General features: G+C 47.4%; 1 long non-coding RNA gene across 1 annotated transcript; it reads left to right on the top strand.

Moving 5' to 3' along the window:
* Positions 1–1,199: 1,199 nt before the first annotated feature.
* LOC141160666 (uncharacterized) lies at positions 1,200–23,303 on the top strand. Its single transcript, XR_012250425.1, has 5 exons — positions 1,200–1,267; positions 4,295–4,462; positions 11,009–11,156; positions 12,502–12,582; positions 23,211–23,303. It is a non-coding gene; the product is annotated as an uncharacterized lncRNA (long non-coding RNA).
* Positions 23,304–24,433: the final 1,130 nt, after the last annotated feature.

The raw sequence follows: 24,433 nt of genomic DNA, 5'->3' as shown, positions 1-24,433 counted from the left end.
AGCCTTGAAAAACCCAGGAATAAGGGAAGGGGGTCTGTGGGGAAATTGGTCTTAAAAACAAGGCAGCGTGGAAAAATCTATTTTGTGGCTGTAGTCGACGTCTCAGACCCAAGCGTTGTTGACTACTGAGAGCCACTCATCCCGGAACCAAAGGAGACGGACACCCACCCTGAGCAACATCCCAGGTGGGAACATCGCGTCATACCGAAGAGAATCTTCTAGATCCGGGCCTGGCAGACCAGCGCTGGTGGGTTCGTTGATGCCAGCAGGGGGCTAGCCTAAAGGAAGGTCTCTTCTTTTCCTGGTGGGCCGGAGTGTTGTCCTTTTGGTTGCTGTTCTACACTGAAAATTTCCGAAAGAACCAAAACTGGACTGTGCGTCTCTTGGGAGGAGGGCATTTGGCCCTTTGTTGCGGAAGCAAAATACTCTTACCCCCCCCCCCCCATGGCAGCTCTTCGAAAAGGCGGGAGCCCTGGAAGGTGAGGCTGGTGGACTTTTTGGAAGCCGAATCCACGTTCCATGATTTCAGCTATGAGGCCATGTGGATGGTGATGTTGCCGGCTGCCAGGGCTTAATAGGTGGCCGCAGTGGGGTTGAGGGAGGCGGGCACACTCTCCTTGTGGGGTCTCTGGGGGGATATAATTTTTGCAGGGGGACGTCTGCTGGGACGCCCCCCCCCCCCCACAAGCGTGCATCATCCCCCCCAGAATACCGCCAGAGCCCGCAGCATCCCCACGGAGCCCCCACCAGCCCCACAGAGCACCCAAGGGATGCACCCAGAGCCCCCACCAGAGCCATAGACTTGCCACCACAGCCCGCAGCATCCCCAGAGCCCCCACACGCGTGCATCATCCGACACCCCCCCAAGAGCCCCCACACGCGTGCATCGTCCCCCCCAGAATACCTCCAGAGCCCACAACATGCCCCCACAGAACCAGCAGCATGCCCCCAGAACCCCCACAAACCCGCAGCATCCCCCCAGAGCCTCCACCAGCCCGCAGCATCCCCACACAGCTCCTAGAGCCCCCACATGCCTGCATCATCCCGCCCACACGCGTGCATCACACCCCCACAGAGCCCCCACACGCGTGCATCATCCCCCCAGAGCCCAGCACTGGCCTCCTGAAGCTTCACCGCATCACTTTCTGCATGAATCTATGGCGTCTGGTGATAAAGTAGAACACGCCTATAATGCAGTCAGGACACGCCCCCGGAAACGAGCCCATACATTCTAGCGTTTACCAGGGAGGAGGCTGCAGAGCGAGTGGTGGGTGGTGAGGCTGCTGAGTATTGGAGAGACATGGCGGATGACTGCGCACCCCACACGGAGCTCCGGGGCAGCCTCAGTCCCGGGGGGCAGCCTGGCTTCCAGCTGGATGTGCTTAGTCCCCTGCACTCTAGAGAGCGGCTCATAGACTGCTGTAGAGCAGCAATGGTCGGTGACGGGTCAGAGCCGGTGATTCCAGGGAGCCGCAGCCTCTCACCTGTCAGCAGTTGGGCTATAAACCAGGTTTCCAGTCACTGACAGTATGGCTGGAGCTGCGCCCATTATGCACTGTTAGAACTTGGCGATTTCTGCCATGTTTGGAGGTTCCTGGATTCTGTATATTCACAGTGTTGACCCTTATTTTTCAAGACTCGTTCCCTTCGCCCTGGCAGCTGGATATCGGCTGCTGGGCCAAATCCTGACTGACGGACAATTTTTGTCTAATCAGTGCTCACTACATACATTTCTGTTTGTCCACCCGCTTTTTGAGGATTGACCACAATCAAATTGAGATCTGGAGAGTTTACTGGCCATGAACCCAAAATGTCAATGTTACCCAGACACTTAGTTGTCACTTTTGCCTTGTGACATATTCTCCGTCATGCTGGTATATGCATTGTTAATCAACAAAAATGCTCCTGCTGTGTTCTTAGGCAAAATTGTGAGTGAGCCCACTCCCTTTTGATGATGGATAACTCCACACATGACTCGTCTCGGGGTGCTTTACTGTTGGCATAACACAGGACTCAAAGTAGCGCTCAGCTTTTCTTCTCTGGACATTCATTCTTCCATATATCCCTAACAGTTTGAAGGGGGCCTTCATCAGGGAAAATAACTTTACCCCAGTCCTCTGTAATCCAATCACTGTACTTTACTGCATTTTATAATCCTGTTCTTAATCTTTTTCATGGAAAAAAGTGGTTTCTTTGCTGCCCTACTTGACACCAGCACAGCCTCCAAAGTCCTTCTCCTCACGGTGTGTACAGATGCACTGACGCCTGCCTGCTGCCATTCTTGAGCAAGCTCTGCACTGGTGTTGAACTAATTCCGTAGCTGAATCCTATGTAGGAGGTGATACAGGGACTTGCTGGACTTTCTTCGGAGTCCTGAAGTCTTCACAGCAAATTAACCTCCCCCTATTAAGTTATTATTTATTATAGTTCCATTTATTACATGGGGATATACATAGCAAAACACAAGTACAATAATCTTGAACAAAAACGAATCACCAACTGGTACGGGAGGAGAGAGGATCCCGCTCGTGAGGGCTTACAGTCTGCAATGAATGGGTGAGGATACAGTAGGTGAGGGTAGAGCTGGTCGTGCAGTGGTATGATGGAGCGGTGGTTACTGCAGATTGTAGGCTTGTCAGAAGAGGTGGATCTTCAGCTTCCTTTTGAAGGTTTCCACGGTAGGCAACAGTCTGATATATTGGGGTAGAGAGTTCTAGAGTAGTGGGATGCATGGGAGAAATCTTGCGTGCGATTGTGGGAAGAGGAGATAAGAGGGGAGTAGAGAAGGAGATCTTGTGAGGATTGGAGGTTGCGTGCAGGTAAGTACCAGGACACTAGGTCACAGTTATATGGAGGAGACAGGTTGTGGATGGCTTGGTATGTCATGGTTAGGGTTTTCAACTGGAGTCTCTGGATAATGGGGAGCCAGTGAAGGGATTGACAGAGGGGAGAGGCCAGGGAATAGCGGGGGGGACAGGTGGATTAGTCGGGCAGCAGAGTACAGTTATCTGACAGGAGAAAACAAACTCCTTTGCCATGCTTGCCGATGGGGTGAGGGGTGTGGGAAAGGTGGAATCCAACATATGAAAGTGCAGCTGGAGAAGCCATGTCAGAGGGGGTGAGTCAGGTACCATTGATGCCAAGGAAGGAAAGTTTGTTAGTAATGAAAAGGTCATGGATGTAGGAAAGTTTGTTGCAGACGGAGAGAGCGTTCCATAGAGCTCCTGTTAGTGGGATTGGGGACGCGGGGGATGGGTATAGGGTTAGAAAGGTTGCGGAAATTTGATAGATTGTGGATGGGAGGTAGAAGTGACTGTGGGGATGTGGTGAGGAGGGCCATGATTTGGAGAGATATCGCCAGCAGTGAGGAGGAGCAGAGAAAGAGATAGTAGGTGGGAGCAGGAGAGAGCGTGAGGTGGCTGTCTGTGTTTGGAGACAGAGGATTGTATGTTGAGGAACAGATCTGAGGAGGAGGTGAGATGGAGGGAGAGATGACCAGTTCATTACTAGGTGTAGGGATTAGAAGGGTTAGTAGAACGTGTAGGACTATAGGGGTGAGAGTGAAAACAAAGAGAAACATTTTTTACTCTGGTTGTGCAGTTACCTTCTGTTATCTTCTGGTTCAATTCTGGTCTATCTCAGTGCAGCACACTGTAAGGTGGATGCCAGACAGGTCGTGGACGGGGAGGTATGTGCTCCAGAACACATAGTGTAGGGAGTTAGTGGGCCCGGATTAAAGGGCCGAGTTTTATGAGCAGCTGAAAGAGCTGTTATGTTTTGTTTTCCTAGTTGGTTTATGGACATTTAATAAACCACCAGTTTGTTTTGGAACCTGCGGACTGCATTCCTGTGTGAACCTGCGCCTACCCAAGAGCTGATCCGTCACAACACGTATATGATGCACCGCAGACTAAATTCTTAATGATCCAATAAATGGTTGATCTAGGGGCAATCTTACAAGCAGCAATGACCTTGCCTGCAAAGCAATGATGACTGCACATGTTTCCTTGAAGGTAACAGCCTGCTCTTGTCATTCAGTGGAAATGGGGGGTTTTGTGGTTAAGTAATTTCCTTGGGAAGAAATTAATATGCATTTTTTTTTTGACAATTCATCTGATCATTCTTCATAACAATCTATAGTTAATGCAAATTGACACTATAAAAACTGAAGCAGCAAACTTTATGAAAGCCAGAATGTGTTCTTTCTCCAAACTTGACGACTGTGTATTATTGTGCTACCTCTTTTGTATATTATTGTGTCACCTCTTATCTTGTGTATCTCCTCTCTTTTCAGATTGTTAGTCACATGCTGCCAGGACAGAGCTTGTGGTCACAGTCATGCAGCTGGTGATTCTTGATGACTATGCCCTGGCCAGCGAATGGGCAGCAAAATACATAAGTAATCGCATTGCCCAGTTCAATCCTGGACCTGACAATTACTTCACACTTGGGCTACCCACAGGTAATGTGCCTTTTATCTATCTTTATCCAGTTTCCCACGAGTTGGTTCAAGCGTTTTAGTTGTGGATTGAACTATTTTTGCACATGTGAATTATGAGAAGTCCTCACGAGTACGTCAGATGTGTACAGCAAAGCTTCATAGAGGAGGGAGACTCCAAGTTCACTGCTGAACATCTGCTCTCCATGTTTCCTTGCGATCTACCAGTGTCTCCGTAAGATTTGGCCATTCTCTACTGTTATATGCAAGAATGTGCCAATTTTCCAAAGGAACAAGGAGATTGAGTAGCTCAACAGCCTCTTGCCACTGATGGGCAAACAAATTTGGAGAAAATAATTGGACAAAGCCTGAAGGACGCTGTAATTCAGGGCTATGTTCTGGGGGATCGATGAAGACATAAGAAGCATGATCTGTGCTGAACAGTATGGATGGTAATCCAAAGCCTCCATAACCAAGCTTGGCGTGGAAGGCACTCGGGAAATAGGAGTGTGAGTTGGGGGTCTCCCAGTGGTAATACAGTTGGAATCACTGCCTTATTAATACAACGGGGAACTGTTTTTATTTCAATTAACAATTTAAAGGGGTTGTCCGAAACCAACACTGATTTAATCCTAAATCTCTATTTAGTTTAATAATCTACCGTATTTTTCGGACTATAAGATGCACTTTTTTCCTCCAAAATTTTGGAGTAAAATGGGGGGTGCGTCTTATAGTCCGAATGTTGGGGGGAGGGTGTATATATATGTGGGGTGTGGGGGGAGCGGTAGCGGTGGAGGAGCGGGGCACAGGAGGCAGCAGCCGCCCGCTGCAGCCTACACTGTCCCCACTGCTAAAGAAAATGAATATTCACTGCTCCCCACTCCCATGGGGCGTGGGGAGCACTGAATATTCATGCTCCTTAATAGCAGCACACAGTGTAGCCGCGCTGCGGCTCCTGCTGCTGCCGGAATCGCCTGTGCCCGCTGTTAAAGGGCATGAATATTCAACCTCTCTCCACGCCCATGGGTGTGGGGAGGGGGTGAATATTCATGCCCTTTAATAAGCGGGCACACGCTATAGCCCGGCAGCAGCAGGAGCCGCAGCGCGGCTAAGCTGTGTGCCGGCTATGAAGCAGAGTGAAGTCACTGCTTCCCACACAGACCTGGCATAGGGAGCAGTGACTTCCGGCAGCTGATCTCTCCATGTGAGCCGCGCATGGCAGTGACGTCATGCGCGGCTCACATGGAGAGATCAGTGCGGGCAGACAGGACGCAGCGCTGGAGGAGAGAGAAGAAAGGTGAGTATGAGTGTTTTTTTTTTTTTATGTGCAGCCTGATGGGAATTAGGGGGACCATGCATACTAGGGTATGGATGAGGGGGCCATGAATACCAGGATAAAGATGAGGGGGCCATGCATACCAGGATGGGGATTAGGGGGGCCATGCATACCAGGATGGGGATTAGGGGGGGCCATGCATACCAGGATGGGGATTAGGGGGGGCCATGCATACCAGGATGGGGATTAGGGGGGGCAATGCATACCAGGATGGGGATTAGGGGGGGCCATGCATACCAGGATGGGGATTAGGGGGGGCCATGCATACCAGGATGGGGATTAATATACTTTAATTAAAAGGTAATCTAAATTTATCTAACTGGGGTGTGTTTGTATGTGTGTATATATTTGTTTTTTTTACCAACTTCCTGTTTGATAACATTTAGTTTGAAAATCCCCAGTGCATCCTGGGATATTAAGACGGACGTGATCAGTGAGCAAATGCTGCGGTCACTGCTGCTGCCTCTTTCCCCACCCTGAATGAAGCGTCATCAGTGATGCCTGTTTCAGGGGCTGGGCTAGTCCCTGCTACTCTGCGCATGTGTCGGTTGTCAATTCTAAGGGTATGTGCACACGATGCAGAAATGCTCAGGATTTTTTCCTGAGCGTTTCTGCATCTCTCTGGCAGGAAAAAACGCATGCGGATTGTACATGCGGTTTCCTGGCAGGGACATGCGGAAATGAAGCGGTCTTCACTTTCATTTCCGCATGCGGGTTGACAAGCGCTTCCCAAGCGATTTTAGCATCACTTGGAAAGTGCTTGACAACTTCACACTATATAAATCCATGCAACCGGCATGGATTTATATAGTGTGTGAATGTCAAAAAATAAAAAATAAATATATACTTTACCCTCTGATGGCCCCCGGTGTCCGGCTTCGCTCGGTCCCGGCTGCCGGCAGTGAAGACTTTAGGACCTTCCGACGTCAGCGTCACGTGACCCGTCACATGACTCTGACGTCAGCGAAGGTCCTTCTTCATTCAACCGCGAAGTGCGGGGAATCGAGTAGGAGCGCTGCGTGGGCCGTCAGAAGGTGAGAATATATATATTTTTTATTTTATTCTTTTTTTTTTAATGGTACCTGGGTCTGGATGAGAGTCCTCTCATCCACACCCGGGTACCATCCGCACATTAGACCGCATGAAAAGCGCATCAACATATACAGTGATGCGGATTCCATGCGGTCTAATGCAAGTCAATGGTGGCAAAAGAGCAGCGTTTCCGCAAAATTAATTGAAATGCTGCGGATTTTTGACCGCAGCGTTTACGCTGCGGAAAAATCCGCATCATGGGCACAGCACATGCGGATTTCTATTGGGGAACATTGCTGCCCTTCTACCATGCGTTTTTCATGCGTTTCCGCAGCGTTAACGCAACTGCAAAAACGCCGCGGAAACGCATGAAAAACGCATCGTGTGAACTCAGCCTAACTCTCAGTTGCTCAGCAGGATCTTGTCACTGTGCAATATTCTTTTTAATGCGCAGCGTCAGGGATTCCTCAGAGACGACACCGGGGAGATCACGCAGTATCTCACCCTGCCGTCACTGTGTCACGGATTTCGTCCGGAATCGCGAGCACACGATTCAGATTACTCGACAGTTCAGCAGTTTTTGGGGATTACAAATCTCAAGAATGCTACCTCCTGGAAGCTAAAATACAATAAATGAGGGGCCAGGTGAAGAAAGCCATAGTAAATTCGGTCCTGTCCCTTGGAGGTGCAATGTACCTGTTGGGTACCCTGATATCGTGCTTCCCAGGGGTTCTGTGAGCACAATACCATTCCAGGGTTTTACAGTGGGATCTGCTACATAATGAAGTTTCTCTTAAGGGGCACTTGGAAGGGAAGATGTCCTTATCACCCCGGTCAGTAAAATCTTTATAGAGGTTAGGCTCATCCTGCCACCAATCTCGAGGGGTTCCCTGGGTACTTGGGGTCACTAGCACAATTACCACAGATGCAAGTCCCAGAGGGTGGGGAGCCCATCTGGGAGATATGGTAGCCCAGGGGACCTGGTCAGATATCGAAAAGGGTCTCTCCTCCAATGCAAAAGAACTTCTGGCGGTAGACAAGGCGGTGAATAATTTCTTGCCTTTCCTTCAGGGCCAGAATGTAAAGATCCTCTTTGATAATCTAGTTGCGGTAGCATATGTGAAGTGAACCACCAGGGGGATAGATGGTCAAGATCGCTGATGAGTGACAGATCATCTCTTCCCGATTACAGAAAGTCACCTCCTTTCCCTGATGGCCCTCCATATAAGGGAGAATGCAAGGGTAATGGGAATTAGATCAAGGAATTTTTACCCAAATAGCCAAAGATGGGGGGGGGGGGCTCCAGTCAGGTAGATCTGTTTGCCACAAAACTAAATCGGAAGACAAAGATCTTGTGTTCCCTAAATCCCCTAGCTGTGGATGCTCTCCTGATACGTTGGGATTTCGGCCAGGAGCATTAGTGACATCCAGGCCCTGTCTATGGCCTCGCCGTTTACTCAAATTCTGGATGATAGGCAGGATCTGGTCTAAAAATCACTCTCTCTCCCTAAGGTAGCCACTCATTTCCACAGACTTCAGGAAGTCCTCCTACCCTCCTTTTGTCCAAATCCTAGTAACTAGAAAGAGGTGGAGTTACATACGTTAGAAGTGAGGAGATGTGTGGTTAGGTGCCTTTCAGTTACCAGAAGCTTTAGGAAAGATAACTTGTTGTTTATATCCTACCAAGGGGCTAGAAAACGGTCTAATGTCACGAAGTCCACCATAGCTAGATGGAATAGGGAGGCCATTTCTCTAGCATATACATCTAGCGGCAAGGAAGTGCCAGGAGGGTTGAAGGCTCAGTCCACCCAGGCTGTGGCGACCTCCTGGGCTGAGAAGACAGGTGTCTTGATTAGAAGACATATGTAAGGCTGCTACCTGGTCCTGTCCCTCTACATTCCATAGACACTATATAGGTTAGATATGGGTGTATCGACTGACCTCACCTTTGGGAGAAGAGTGTTCCAGGCTGTGGTCCTTCAATAGATTACTTCATCCCTGTAATTCTATCGTAGTGCTGTCATGGTCGACCGATAAAATCTTAAATTACATACCGGTAATGGGATTTTTCAGAGACCATGACAGCACCCTTACATACCCTCCCTTCACGTTTGTGGGAGCACTCCCCTTTTATTAATTATAATCTCACACTCAATAGGTGTTGTGTGGTATGGCAATTTTGTGATTGTTTGCGGTGTTCATTAACCTGGCGGTCCTCTCAATGCTCTGTAATCCAAACTGAGGCGGGAGAGAGGTGGCGCCCTTTTAAGCCTGTAGGTTTCCTCTCCTTGGTGGGCGGATCCCCTCTCTCGTGGTGCTGTCATGGTCTCTGAAAAATCCCGTTGCCGGTAAATAACTTATGACTATTCATTTGATGGAGCAATCAAAAAGTTGTACCCCAAAATGGTAAGTATTAAAAACGGTCTTAGAAAATTGAAACACAGCCAAACAATTTGTTTGCAAAGTTTAGAATTTGTTAAAAGCCGTAAAATGTTTTTGTTTGTTTTCTTCTGCACCATTTCACTTTATTTGGAATTCATTACCCTTTTTTTCTATATCTTGCACAGTAAAGTGAATGGTGTCATTCAAAAATACTGTAATTTTGTACCACAAAATACACCTCAACCCTGCTGTATTGAATAGTGTCTGTGTTATTCACTATGTAATATGTTGTTTTTTTATGGTATACTCATGTATAGTGACTAGTGATGATCAAGCTTGTTCTATGAACCCCTTCGGCGAGCACGCTGTCGAACAGCCGTGACACTTGCAGGCACGGCGACATTAAAAGAAATGCCGAGCATGCCAAAATACTCAGCGAGCACCCGAGCATGCTCGCTGGAGGGGTTGATAGAACACACTCGATCATCACTAATAGTGACCAGATGCGTCTAAGGAATCTTTTTTACTGGTGCTTGAAGTGCAGAATTTTGTAGCGCTAATGATTAAGTAGTATGCAACTATGTGAACTGCAATTGCCATTTAATAATTTAAGGGAATCCATCAGATATACCCCTCCCTCCAATTCCTATTCATGACCATGCAGGATTTGGAAAGCTAAATCCATAGACACCTCTATATCTTTTATCTGTTGCTGCATTTCTGAGTGCTCTGGGTGTAACGGAGCACTTACAGAGCCTCAGCCTTCCAAGGTTGCTTCCCTGCCCAGCACCAGCCTCTTTATCTTGATTGATGGCTTACTTTCTGATTTTCCTTGCCTGGTGCCTGACGTCCCAAAAAACTGAGCTAAGTTCCCACCATGAGCTTTCAGTGAGTTTTTGATGTTACAGATTTAAAGGAAAAAAAACAAGTAACCTATTTTACTTAATAGGTGCAGGAATGCTGTAGAAAATCTGCAACATCGAAAACTCATCAAAAGCGATGGGAACGTAGCCTAAGGAGACCGGATGCTTGATGTGGGAGATAAACCCAGGAGACAGAGACTTAACTCATCATTTGCATGTGAACCAAAACTCGAATTACTTAGTAGTGCAGCAACAGGTAGAAGATATAAAAGTGTTCATTGGTTTAGATTTACATTTCAAAGGCCTGCATGCCCACATCTGAGGTCTAACAGATTTCCTTTTAAAATTAGTGTATTGCTTTGAACTAGAGCTATTGCTCAATCAGTAGCGCCACACAGTCACAAGGTAGCCCTAGCCTAATGGAGCACCATAGACACTAGCACTGGGAACTTTCCCTCCGTACACGCAAAACATACACAAAAAAAAGCAATTTGGCACGTTACTTAATTATTTATGTAGATTTATAGAATGAAATGTTGGATCTCGTACCAGCTCGATCCTTTTTTTTTTCACAGAACTCATATCTATTATAGTCTAGGGCTGTTCACATATTTCTGCGGACCGCCTATTTTTCACTGAAACACGTTGACCTGTCAGATTTTGATCCAAATCAAAGTTTAGAACTTCTTGGATGCAAAACAAAGCTGATGAAAATCGGTCTTTTTTTTTTTTTTTTTTTTTACCTACAAGAGAAATCACTGTGGTCTGAATGAGGCCTTAATCTATTATTTTTAAGCAGCGTTCTTTCCCGGCTGCTGTACACATGAAGAGAGTTTACACACCTAAAATACATATATAAACCACAGAAACAAGCTAACCTTGACAGACTAGTATGGATGGTGACACTGCCTCCACGAGCTAACAGTGTGGATTCTGGGGTCTCGCTCCTTCCCTCAGGGTGTATTCCAAAAGCCGCCTCCAATAAGCAAGTTCTGGACAAGCTGCAGGTGGAGAGGGAGCCGGGATTACGGTGAAGGCCCAGACTGCGTCTCTGTTTTACACTTACGAGGGAAAGAAGTATCTCCTGAACATGATCGACACTCCGGTGAGTGTGACGTTTCTTCTTGATTTGTTTCTCTGTGGTCTTGTTGCGGATGTTCAGATACTGAATGAGTTATACAAAATGCAGCAGCTGCAATAATAATAATAATGGTGGGCCATTTATATGGATACTCCTAAATTAAATGGGAATGGTTGGTGAGATCATCTTCCTGTTTGTGGCACATTGGTTTATGGGAGGGGGAAAACTTTTCCAGATGGGTGGTGACCATGGTGGCCATTTTGGATCCAACTTTATTTTTTTCAATGGGAAGAGGGTCATGTGACACATCAAACTTATTGAGAATTTCATAAGAAAAACAATGGTGTGCTTGGTTTTAACCTAACTTTATTCTTTCATTAGTTTTGTACAAGTTTATAACCACTTATAAAATGTGTTCAAAGTGCTGCCCATTGTGCTGGATTGTCAATGCAACCCTCTTCTCCTCCTCTTGACACACTGATGGCAACACCGCAGAAGAAATGCTAGCACAGGCTTCCAGTATCCGTTGTTTCAGGTTGATATCACCAACCATTCCCATTTAATTTAGGTGTATCCATATAAATGGCCCACCCTGTAGATATAACACTGTTTTTTGTTTTTTTTTAATAGACGCCCGTAAGAGCTATCCAATATTTTAAAATTGAAAGAAGTTGTAATCTGAGAGCAAACTATAACTTATCCACAGAACAGATTGCTTGCTAATTGCTGGGGGACCCATCTCTGGGACTCCCGATCACAGGAAATCAGGTGCACGAGCCATATTACGCCCATGGATTGGCAGATGAGCGCATGCACTGCTGCTCCACTCATAGTCTAATGGGCTGCCGGAGATGGCCGAATTCAGAGCTCCGCTATCTCCATCAGTCCCGCAGACAATTGCACCACTCCATTAGAAAAGGGGATGTGAGACATCTGTTCTTCTGATCATTGGAGGTCCCGGTTGTCCCACCCCCCCATAGAATAGCCAAAAAGTTGCGATCTTGGCACAGCCTATTTAAGAATGCTATAGAAAAAAAACCACCAGCTCACAAACTGCAGCTCTCGGCGTGCTGAAGCCCGGAGATCGTGTGGCCACACGTGTGTAATTCTCAGGAAAAAGAAAAGGAACTCCAGCTACATAAAATCCATCTTTATTATTTCACCTTTAAAAGTCCATTAATCCACAAGGTAAAAGTGAAAAATGTATGCAACATAGCAACATGTTTCAAACGCTCAGCATTCTTTGTCCATCTACATACGAAATGACTCCCCTCACATTTATACATGGTTATTTAAGAATGCGCCTTGTATCCATCAATCCATATTTGACCAACATGTTTTCCCTTTTAACGTTTTTGTACTTTTGTAGGGTCATGTTGATTTTAGCTACGAAGTTTCAAGGTCCCTTTCTGCTTGCCAAGGTGTATTATTGGTGGTCGACGCAAATGAGGTACTTTTTCTTAGTGACGTTGTATGTAATTATAATGCATATGCTACCTGTAAGGTAGATATAATTTATGATATACTGTTACTTCTTTATTCTTCCAGATTTATTGTACACTTGCATCTATACACTTATTAGATTCTGATTATATAAAGGCAGAGACTCTGATTCCAGCCATGTGTCAATAACTGGCTGCTTGTTTTAGTTTTATCACTCAAGGACTAGTAAACCTGCTACCATGTAGTCCTCCACATTCATGAGCTCTATATATAAACCCACCCGCACCACTGATTGACAGCTTTCTGTGTACCCTGTGCATAGGCAGAACATCTGCAGCTAATAAAGGGATTTTATCAACACTGGAATCCAGGTACCACGGGTTTACCGTAACTAGAGGGACCAGAAGACTGGGGCGTCTGAACTCCTGCACTGATTACAAGCACTTCACTATCATATTAAACCGTGAAGGTTTCTGCTAGCAAAGCAAAGGTTAATCTGTTCAGTTGAGAGTTGCTAGAGCTTTCCAGCATTGATGGTCTCAGCTGTTCAGTGTTGGCCTCTCCCCTCTCCTATATATACTCGCCTCTGGCAATCTTGGATTGGCTGTGTTAGATTTATGCTGCCTAGTTCTGGAGTCGGAGGTGTTGGTTGTTTTGAAGAGGCGTTTGTGTGTTAACCACCGTCTTTGCCAGAGACATAAGGAGACACTCCAATTTGCAGGGGGCCTGGGGTCAAGGGCACCTAGGTTTGAGTTAACTGAGGAACCCATGCTGTTGGGTGTGGCGACTTGTTCTGTTGGTCCAACTGTAGTTTGGCAGAAAGTGTGTGTGTGTGTGTGTGTGTGTGTGTTTCCTAAATTCCTAAACACCCACCGGAAAACTAAGGCGCCCGAGTTGCGGGGTGAATTGGCAACTCGGGGGTGTACTTATTTCCTCTGTGGGTAGGTCACAATTTTTTTTTTTTTTACCGTCCAAGATCCATCTTGGCAAAAGTATGGTGGTAATTTCTGCTTTTCTGGACGGGTTTATTTTGATCGACGCTAGGTTCAATCAGGACCTCAAACCTCATAAATTTTCTGGCTCAACACCCATAATCGCCATTGACTCTTCACCCTTGAGCTAGGGGTATTTTACTCTTGTCGCTCGTGTGCTACATCTGCAGGTAGGGGCCTTGCACTCAAAATTTATTGACTGTTATGTGCTAGAGGGCTTGCACTCTCCTGTGGTCCTTGGACTACCTTGGTTTACGCTGCACAATCCTGTGGTAGGTTGTGTGCCCACTATGCATCTTTTAAGCGTTTCTGCAGCAGCAATTCCACTGCAGAAACGCTTAAACGCTTGGTAGAAGGTCTGCAATGTTCCCCAATGATAATCCGCATGTGCTGTGCACATGCTGTGGAAATTTCCGCTGTGGATTATCAGTGCGGAAAAATCCGCAGCGCTACCAATTATTTTGTGTAATCGCGGTGTTTTCGCCTCCATTGACTTGCATTGAATTGCTTAATATCCGCATGACTACATGTGCACATGCGGATATTAAGCGATTCAACGTGCGGATGGTACCCGGGTCTGTAGAAGAGGAGACTTTCCTCCAGACCCGGGTACCATGGTACCTGTAAAAAGAAAAAAAAAAAAAAATTTAAATAAAGAAATACATTATCCTTACCTTCTGATGGCCCCTGGTCTTTTCTCCGCTGCGTCCAGTCTCTGGTACGGCTCGTCGGCGGTCGCGTGACCTGTCACATGACTAAATAACGTCATGGAAGGTCCTTTCACACCACCACGAGCCGTACAAGAGACCGGGGGCCATCAGAAGGTAATTAAAATGTTTTTTTCTTTTTTTTTTTTAACCATTTTTAATCTTTTTTTTTAACTATTAACTTGGTCACACTATATAAATCCATGCCGGTTGCATGGATTTATATAGTGTGACCAAGGTGTCAAGCACTTTCCAAGTGATGCTACAATCGCTTGGAAAGCGCTTGTCAACCCGCATGCGGAAATGCATGTGAAAAAACGCTTCACTTATGCTTGTCCCTGGCAGGAAAAACGCATGTAAAATCCACATGCGTTTTTTCAGCCAGGGAGATGCAGAAACGCTCAGGAAAAATCCGGAGCATTTCTGCATCGTGGGCACTTAGCTGTAGACTGGCAGACTCTGGAGGTGGTAAAATTGAGCGAGTATTGCCAAGAACACTGCTTGTTCACTCGGATAGCCATGGTGGGTCTGATTTCAGGAATGTGTTTTCTGAACAGGGGTGTCAAGAACTTCCTCCCCATCATCCTTATGATTGCGTCAGTAATATTATTCCTGGGGCCAAGCTGCCAAAAAAGCAGGTTATATAATATCTCTGGTTCAGAGAGGCAGGCCATGAAAAACTAGATCACTGAAAGTCTACCAAAGGGCCAAATAAGACGTTCTTCATCTCCCGTTGCAGTGGGGTTTTTCTTTGTCAAAAAAAAAAAAGACTAGGGGTTGCGCCCCTGCCTTGATTTTCGCGAGTTTAATCAGATCACGGTCTGGGATGCATATCCTCTCCCTCTCATCCCAGACCTCTTTAGAAAACCATTTGGCTCCTACAATTTGATTAAACTAGACCTCAGGGGGGCTTATAATCTCATTCACATTGAGGAGATGAGTGGAAGACGGCCTTCTATACTCCTGAGGGGCACTATGAAAACCTTGTGATGGCATTTGGGTTGACTAATGCTCCCATTTTTACTCATCTGGCAGGTAGATCACAACAAACCCATCTTGATGACATAATAATTTATTCACCTCGTATCTAGTGTTGAGCATTCTGATACAGCGAATATCGGTCGATACCCAATATTTCAGTATCGGAGTTCCGATACCGAGTTCCGATACTTTTACAATATCGAATACCGGAATCGGAAGTTCACATAATGCCTGCACTCTGCGGTGTCTCTGAAGGATGACAAGCTGGATGGCAGATCTCAGCTGCGATCCAGCCTGTCATCAGAATGCCATCCCAGCGTGGGAGAATTCTCCTGCGCATGCGGTGAGCGTGAGAGACTCGGCTCATCTGGATGCCGTCACAGCCTGACACTGAGGAGTGCAAGCATGCCTGCGCTTCTCAGTGTCTGCCTGCTGCATGACAGGCTGGATGGCAGCTTTCTGCTGCGATCCAGCCTGTCATGTGACTGTAGCTGAGCTGAAGCCGTCCTGGGAACCATGGAAAGGTAAGGATGATGTTGCTTTATTATTTTTCTTTTATTGCAGGAGATCGTTGGCTTCAGCTGGAATGGGCGTGACGGTAAGTATGGTTTAATTTAGAACAATAAAGAATTGTGTGTTTATTTCAATTAAAGGACTTTATTCTGGATGTTTGTGTTTGTTTTTTTTTTAACTTTGACTATGGGGTTAGTAATGGGGGTGTCTTATAGACGCCTCTCCATTACTAACCTGGGCTTGATGTCAGCTGGCTTTATAAGCTGACATCAACCCCAGCCCTATTACCCCACTGCCACCGCTACAGGGCAGTGGGAAGAGCGAGGCTAAGTGCCAGAATTGGCGCATCCATGGCACCCTTCCTGGGCTATTAATATCAGCCCCCAGCTGTCTGCCTAGCCTTTGCTAGCTATTAAAATAGGGGGGACCCCACGTCATTTTTTTTGGGGTCCCCCATTTTAATAGCTAGTAAAGGCTAGGTATTCAGCTGGGGGCTGATATTAGTAGCCTGGGAAGCTCCAAATTTTTTTTTTTAATAAATCCTTTATTTATCGGTCGACCATGACAGCACCATGAGAGAGGGAATCCGCCCACCAAGGACAGGAAACCTACAGGCTTAAAAGGGGGCGGCCCTCCCTCTCGCCTCAGTTTGGTTTCATGTTCTTGATGGAGGAAGCCGGTCGCAGGCGAATGAACGTGTATGGCGACGGCTGTCGATCCTGCGCCCCTGTCTGGGGACTGCAGCTCCAGCGTTGGCCTATGCTCGTGCGCCCCTATATGGGAGAGGCACAGCATCCTGAGCTCTGGGGGTTCCTTTTGCAGTGGGGCTGCGCCCCTGTCTGGGGTGGCATCCCCTTTTCTGCCTCAAGCCAGGTTCGCCTCCCTTGGGAGTGTAGGCCCTGGCTGAGCCCCAAAAGTGCGGTGGGGTCTGCATCCCGAGTGGGGGTGACAGCCCACCATCACCCTCCGTAAGTATGGGGAGGGGGGGTGAGGGCCAAGGTGATTGTGTCCCCTCGCCCTGCCCTGGGTGAACGCAGCGCGGTGCATCGCTAAAGCGCGGCTTACCTGAGGGAGCGCTGACAGCATGCGTCCTCGCGCGAAGCTTGTGCGGCGCGTACTTCCGGGTTTCGGTAAGTCGCGGCCCGATGACGTCACCGCGACTCGGCGTTCATGTGCCGGCAAAAGAGCGCGAAATAAAAAAAAAAAAAAATGGAAAAAGTGTGCTGATGCGCTGCTAGAGGGGAGGAGTCAATACCTATTTAAACTATCAGGTAACATGGCTCAGTGCTTCCCAAAGCTTCATTCTTTCATTATGGAGTCTGAAGGTGTCCAGTTGCAGCAGATTGAGCAGCCGCCATCTTCATCTCAGCGGCTGTCTGGGGAGCCCCAAAAAACGCATCGCGCACGTGGTCCTGGTAGCCGGTCCTCAGGAAAACGGAGCTCGGGGTCTAGGTCTGGTCACCATACCTCTGGTAGAACGGACTAATCTGCAGCCTCTAGGGAAGGTCCCCCGGCTGAGAAGGGTCCTTCCTCCAATCCGGTACCAGCTATTTTTTCTTCCTGAGCCGCCTGGGTAAGTGATCTTCGAGTAAGTTCACTTAGTAATATGGTATCCCTTCTCCCCTTCCATATTTTATCAGGGGAAGAAATGTACCGCCAAGGCAAAGCATATACAGTGTGCGCTATGCAAGTCTCTTCTTCCTGACGGATACCCTAAAAAGCTATGTCAGTTGTGCATAAACCAGACACTGGCAGAAGAGGGTCCTGCTCTAGCTTCTGGTTTAAAAACCTTAGTTAAAACAGATTCACAAGGTCCTCTCCAAGAGAGTTAAAGAGAAAATGAACTCGGACTGTGAGATCCCCTTAGTCTTGGATGACCCCCTATCCTCTCCCAATGAGTCGGATTCAGATAGTGCAGACTTTTCCTCTGTTTCCTCCTCTGATAGTGGTGTGGGACAAAATTGCTTCCCCCTTGGTGAAGTGGACAGATTGATTAAAATGGTTCGGTCCACCATGGGCATCACAGAGGCCAGGCAGGAGAAGTCAGTCCAGGACGTTATGTTCGGGGGGCTGGGTCAAAGGAAGAGAAGGAGTTTTCCGTTGAACGAAAAAATCCAGGGCTTAATCCTTAGCGAATGGAAAAAACCGGAAAGGAAGGGCGCTCTACCTCCATTCTTCAAAAAGAAGTACCCCTTTGAGGAATCCGCCTCTTCCTCCTGGGAAAAAGCCCCCAAAATTGATGTGGTCATTTCCAAAGCCTCTAAGAGTTCCTCCCTTCCGTTTGATGATATGGGAGCTCTTAAAGACCCCCTGGATAGAAAGGCTGATTCTTTCCTTAGAGGGACCTGGGAGACTTCGGCGGGAGCCCTAAAACCTGCGGTACTTGTACCGCCAGGTCCCTAATGACCTGGCTGGACCAGCTGGAAGCCCATCTTATAAACAATTCCCCCAGGAAGGAAATCTTGGCGGACATGTCTCATCTTCAGGGGGCGGCAGCCTTTCTGGCGGACGCATCAGCAGATTCCGTCAGATTAGCAGCAAGGTCGGCCGCCATGTCTAACTCGGCCCGGAGAGCTTTGTGGCTAAAATGTTGGCTGGGGGACATTCATGCGAGGACAAGACTCTGCGCTATCCCTTGTGAAGGGGGACATCTCTTTGGGTCGGTTCTGGATGAGCTACTGGATAGAGCAAGTGACACAAAAAAGGGCTTTTCTAACCTATCTGCCCCCACGTACAAACGTCCTTTTCAGAAAAGAAGGTTTCTACGTAATAAGCGCCAGAAGGGTCAGGATAAATGGGAAGACCGTAGACCGAAAGGTAAAGGGCTCCTGTTCGAATCCTCTTCCGCTAGCCAAGCCCCCGAAAACCGAGCCAATGACTCGCGGCCCAGGTAGGGGGGAGGTTATTGGGCTTCTTACCTGCCTGGACAAATATCTCTTCTAATAATTGGATCCTTGGTCTGGTAGGTTCCGGCCTGAGACTCGACTTTCAGCCAGTCCCTCGTTGGAGGTTCGTCCTGACCCCAAACCGGTCCTCAACACGGGAGCAGATGGCCCTACAAGTGGAGGTCCTGAATCTGGTCCATAAGGCCGTCTTAGTGGAGGTCCCGATAGCAGAGAAGGGACTGGGGTTCTACTCACCGTTGTTTTTGGTCACTAAACCTGATGGATCCTTTAGGTGTATTGTTAACCTTAAGGCCCTGAATAAATTTTTGTTAATTCCCACCTTTAAAATGGAGTCCATTAAGTCTACTATAAAACTATTGTTCTCAGGCTGTCATATGGTAGTATTGGATCTAAAGGACGCATATTACCATATACATATACACAGAAGCTTCCAAAAATACCTTAGAGTGGCCTTGGTCATAGGGGATGAAATCAGACATTTCCAATTTGCGGCCTTGCCATTCGGTCTCTCTATAGCCCCTAGAATATTTACGAAGGTGATAGCGGAGGTGATGACTCATGTACGGGAACATAATGTGTTAATTATCCCTTACTTAGATGATTGGAGACTCAGCCTCTCAATGTCTCTCCCATCTTAAATTGGTCTCCTCTATTCTGGAAGGCCTGGGCTGGATCCTAAATCTGGAGAAATCCAGGGTAGTCCCTTCGAGAGTACAGCAGTTCCTAGGTATCATGCTAGACTCAGACCTCCAGATGTGTTTCCTTCCAGAAGCCAAAAAACAGAAGGTCAAAAGGCTGGTGGAAGGAGCTCTTGCGAACCCGGTCATGTCCCTTAGGGCTGCAATGTCCTTACTTGGTACCCTGATATCTTGTCTGCCGGGGGTAATGTGGGCACAATACCACTCCAGAGTTTAACAGTGGGACGTCCTACAGAATGAGGTCTCGTTACATGGGCACTTGGAGAGACGGATGTTCCTATCTCCCCGGTCTATTGACTCTCTACAGTGGTGGGTGAATTTAGAAAACTTGTCTCGAGGAGTTCCCTGGGTGGTCAGAATATCTGAAATAATTACAACTGACACGATTCTACATGGATGGGGAGCTCACTTGGGGGATATGATTGCCCAGGGGTTCTGGTCGGACGCGGAGAGAGCTCTTTCCTCTAATACTAGGGAACTACTGGCAGTTGATAGGGCTGTTAATCATTTCTTACCATTCCTTCACAATAAGAACATTAGGATCCTGTCCGATAATAATATAGCAGTAGCTTATATTAACCATCAGGGGGGTACTCTTGCTGGATCGCTAATGAGAGTGGCGGATCATCTCTTTCAGATCTCGGAACACCATCTCCTCTCTTTAACAGCCCTCCACATCAAAGGGAAAGAAAATTCAAAGGCAGACTTCTTAAGCCGTCATTTTTTAAGGCAAGGCGAATGGGAACTAAAACAGGACATTTTTTCCCTATTAGTCCGGAAATGGGGTCTTCCGGTGGTGGATCTCTTCGCCACAAAACAAAACCGGAAGACAAAGGTTTTTTGCTCCCTAGATCCGAGAGAAAGGCCCCTGACGGTAGACGCTCTCCAAATCCCTTGGAACTTCAGTCTGGCCTATGCCTTCCCACCGTTAAACCTTCTGCCTATGGTACTAAGAAAGATCAGAGAGGACAAGGCAAGGGTCCTCTTGATCGCCCCCTTTTGGCCCAAAAGACCCTGGTTCTCATGCCTGAGGAACTTGTCCATCTCGGACCCTTGGGTCCTGCCCGAAGTTCCGGATCTCCTCAGCCAGGGTCCAGTGCTCCATCCGCGAGCTCCGGGCCTCCACTTGACGGCGTGGAATTTGAGAGGTCCCTGCTAGAACTAAAAGGTTTTTCCCAGAGTCTAGTATCTACTTTATTACGTAGTAGAAAGCCTGTCACTACCAAAATTTATGCAAAAGTTTGGAACAAGTTTTTATCTTTTTCTAAATCTTCAGTGGATAAGGGAGCGCCAATTGGGAAGATTTTAGAGTTCCTACAAAGGGGCTTCGAGCTGGGATTAGCAACGAGCACCTTGAAGGTCCAAGTGTCGGCACTAGGTGCCCTCTATAACTGTGTTCTCGCAGAAAACTGTTGGATTTCCCGCTTTATAAAAGCAGTAGGTAGGTCCAGGCCGGTTACCAAAACTAATGTCGTTCCATGGGACCTAAACCTGGTTCTGAAAGCGTTAGCTGGGGCACCCTTTGAACCAATAGATTCTGTATCCCTGAGATCTATTACCCTCAAAACAGCGCTTCTTGTAGCCCTAACATCTGCTAGGAGGATTGGTGATATTCAGGCTCTGTCCTCTGGCCCTCCCTTCACCCAGGTTCTGGATGACAGAATAATTCTTAGAGCAGATCCAGCATACTTGCCTAAGGTAGCTTCCCGGTTTCATAGACTTCAGGAAGTAATATTACCCTCTTTTTGTCCGAACCCTAGTAATCAGATAGAAGCAGATTTCCATACTTTAGATGTGAGAAGGTGTGTGGTTAGGTACCTTGCTGTCACTCAGCCCTTTAGGAGAGTTCCCTGTTTATCTCCTATCAGGGGGTTAGGAAGGGGCTTAAGGTCTCTAGATCCACCATAGCTAGATGGATTAGGGAGGCCATTACGCTAGCCTATGTATCCAGCGGAGAAGAAGCACCGCGTGGCCTGAAAGCTCACTCTACCCGGGCGGTGGCAACCTCATGGGCAGAGAGGTCTGGCGTCTCGGTGGAGGATATATGTAAGGCAGCTACCTGGTCTTCTCCATCTACCTTCTATAAGCACTATAGACTAGATCTTGGTGCTTCGTCTGACCTCACATTTGGGAGAAGGGTGCTCCAAGCGGTGGTCCCTCCCTAGAATCTTCATCTCTGCAATTCTCTCGTGGTGCTGTCATGGTCGACCGATAAAGAGATTAGTTACTTACCGGTAATGGGATTTCTCGGAGACCATGACAGCACCCTTATATTCCCTCCCTTCACCCCTTTTTGGGAGCACTTCTTAATCTGTTTTCATTCTTTGTTCTCACACATTGGTGTTGTAAGAAAATGTATATACTGTTTGTTTCATGATTATGTTGCTATGTCTACTAACCGGGCGGTCCTCTCAATGCTCTGTAATCCAAACTGAGGCGAGAGGGAGGGCCGCCCCCTTTTAAGCCTGTAGGTTTCCTGTCCTTGGTGGGCGGATTCCCTCTCTCGTGGTGCTGTCATGGTCTCCGAGAAATCCCGTTACCGGTAAGTAACTAATCTCTTTTAACACTAAATGACAAGTACAGTAACCAACACTGTCACTGTACTTCTTATATATGTGACTGACATGTTTCTATCTATCTAATCTATGTGTGAAGCTCTATTCTTTCTGTTCTAAATTGTCGGGTACCGGTGTATGCTGCTGATGAATTGCCTTCTTTTCATGTTTCACTGTGAGCACTGTTCCCATCGATTTGGGCAACCACCTCCCCCAATACATTCTACATTATTGTTAGTTGTTTTCCTTCATGTAGAATTAACCTACAAGGAAAGAAAGGGTTTATTTTCATTCCGATATTTGTGTCCCATTGACTTGCTTTTTGGGTATCGTCCCGATCCAATCTGATCCGATATTTCCTGATATCGGAAGGTATCGCTCAACACTACTCGTATCACATCAGGTACATGTCAGGCAGGTCTTACAGATGCTCAAAGATAATAAATTATTTGTCAAACCAGAGAAATGTAAGTTCTCCATTCAGGAGGTCCCTTTTTTGGGTTATTTCTTATCATTCACCGTTTTTTGCATGGATCTGGCAAAAGTCCGGACGGTACTGGATTGGTATTATATTCAGGACTTAAAGGCGTTACAAAGTTTTTTGGGTTTCGCCAGCTGCTACTGTAAGTTCATCAAAAACTTTTTGGTAGTGGCCAAACCTCTTATGGGCGATTTTGCCAAATAATAAAATTATTATTATTTTTTTTTTTCTATTTTTCTTTCCATTTTTGTAGCTAAACACAATCCAGCTAAGTTTAAAATTGAAATGAAGCCCCTGTACCCCCCTCTCTAGGTGCTTCTGTACCAACTCCTCCCTGGTCCAGGACGGTCTCTGTATCACGGCCTCCAGCAATAACCTATTGACACATGATTGTGGCAGCCCTCACGTGCTGGTATATCACGCTGCCAATAGAAATGGGAAGCGGCACAGAAATCACAAAATAAAGGCAGTGTTTGTGGTAATGCAAGAATCCAACAAGCAGAGTAATCCACACATCGTACAGCAGCCCAACATGGATGATGAAAAGCAGCGAACGTCGCGTCTTCAGGTGTCTGTGTAAGAACATCACATTTTTGTTTTCCTCCCTGAATAAGCACCAAATGGAATAGCTGAATGCCAGGATACAGAGACCGGCGGGGGGCAGGGAAGTGCTGTCCGCTGGATTTTGTGCTGGTTTCACTAGCGGTCACCCTGCAGTTTTCTCTGGATATTGCTGTGGAGACTTTTCACAACACATCTAATAATTGTGAACCTTCCACTCACATGTTTATTATCTTGTCAGGTGGTCAGACTGGGCGGGATGAAAGCCGGACAAGGGATGAAGAATGATCCTTATTACATATAATGGCTGCACTGAGCGATTGTGAAAAGCCGCAGAGGACTGAGAGCAGAAGGGCAGAGGGGTTTCCTCTTCCTCATAGGAGAAAGTCCACAGGGATCAGTACAGAAGCCGATGCAGAAGGGGAGACAAGGGCTGAGCCACTTACACAGACAGAAAGCTGAGGAGAGGAGGACATGTTATTACTCCAGGATCCGCTCCATTCATTCCCTATGTGGCATTCAAGCGCTGAGCTCGGCTTTTCCGGAGCCCCATAGAGAATGAATGGAGCTGCAGTTGATCCCTGACTTTCCACTCCTTCCCGATCAGATGATGGTCTGCAGCAGTCAGACCCCACGATCAGTAAGATCCACAGGCTCGGTGATCAAAGTGATAACTTGTTTTCTTCAGACATCCCCTTTAAGCAATGGAGCATGCCAGCAGAGAAGGTGGGAGGAGGCGCTGGTTACAGGGGAGACTTTACCTCTGGAGGCCGCATATAGGACATGTGCGGGGTGGATACTTCCCGTATTCATCATTACTGAGCCCCCGCTCTGTACGGCTCTTATCTGAGCTGCAGGAGACGCAGCAGTTACTAATCAGCCGCTCTCCGTTCACTTGCAGCCGTCCGAGCTCTGCTGTGCCTGTTTGGGGTGAAGTTCGGGTCCTAGGAGGCATCGACCATGCAGCCTGCACAGCAGATCACAGCCCGGGCACCGCGTCTCCGGGTAAATCTCCACCTTGTGAGTTGCTTCTTGTGCAGCAGCCCCATGCAAGTTGCTCCGCTCTCCTTGGCCAGCTCCTGCTGAAGACTGAGCTCCTCTGCCCAATCTAGGAGCTCAATATCCCTGATCACGTCAGTGGTAGCCCAGCGCTGCTGGATCAGATTTACAAATGGCAAACTAATCAGCCCTAGGCATTTCTAATATGTGCAGAGCAGGCGACATAAGTCTAACCGGTGTCCTCATAGACCTTTCCTCAGCCGGGGTCTAATAGGAGCAGTAAGATGGCCGTCATGGGGTCCATTGTTAGATCTCGGCTGCCATAGAAACTCATCGGCACCATGATCGCGCCTCCCTCTCCTGTCTAAAGTGCCCAAATGCTGTGGAAGCCCCCTACTGTGTCATACAGTGGATTAAGCTGCCAGGGTCAGGGTTGGCTCCACTGTCAGTGGCTGAGGCAGGAGC

This window comes from Phyllobates terribilis, unplaced genomic scaffold (genome assembly GCF_046119375.1).
Source record: "Phyllobates terribilis strain yellow unplaced genomic scaffold, ASM4611937v1 Scaffold_1__5_contigs__length_1240528914, whole genome shotgun sequence".
NCBI lineage: Eukaryota > Metazoa > Chordata > Amphibia > Anura > Dendrobatidae > Phyllobates > Phyllobates terribilis.
This window is presented reverse-complemented; position numbering and strand designations above follow the sequence as displayed.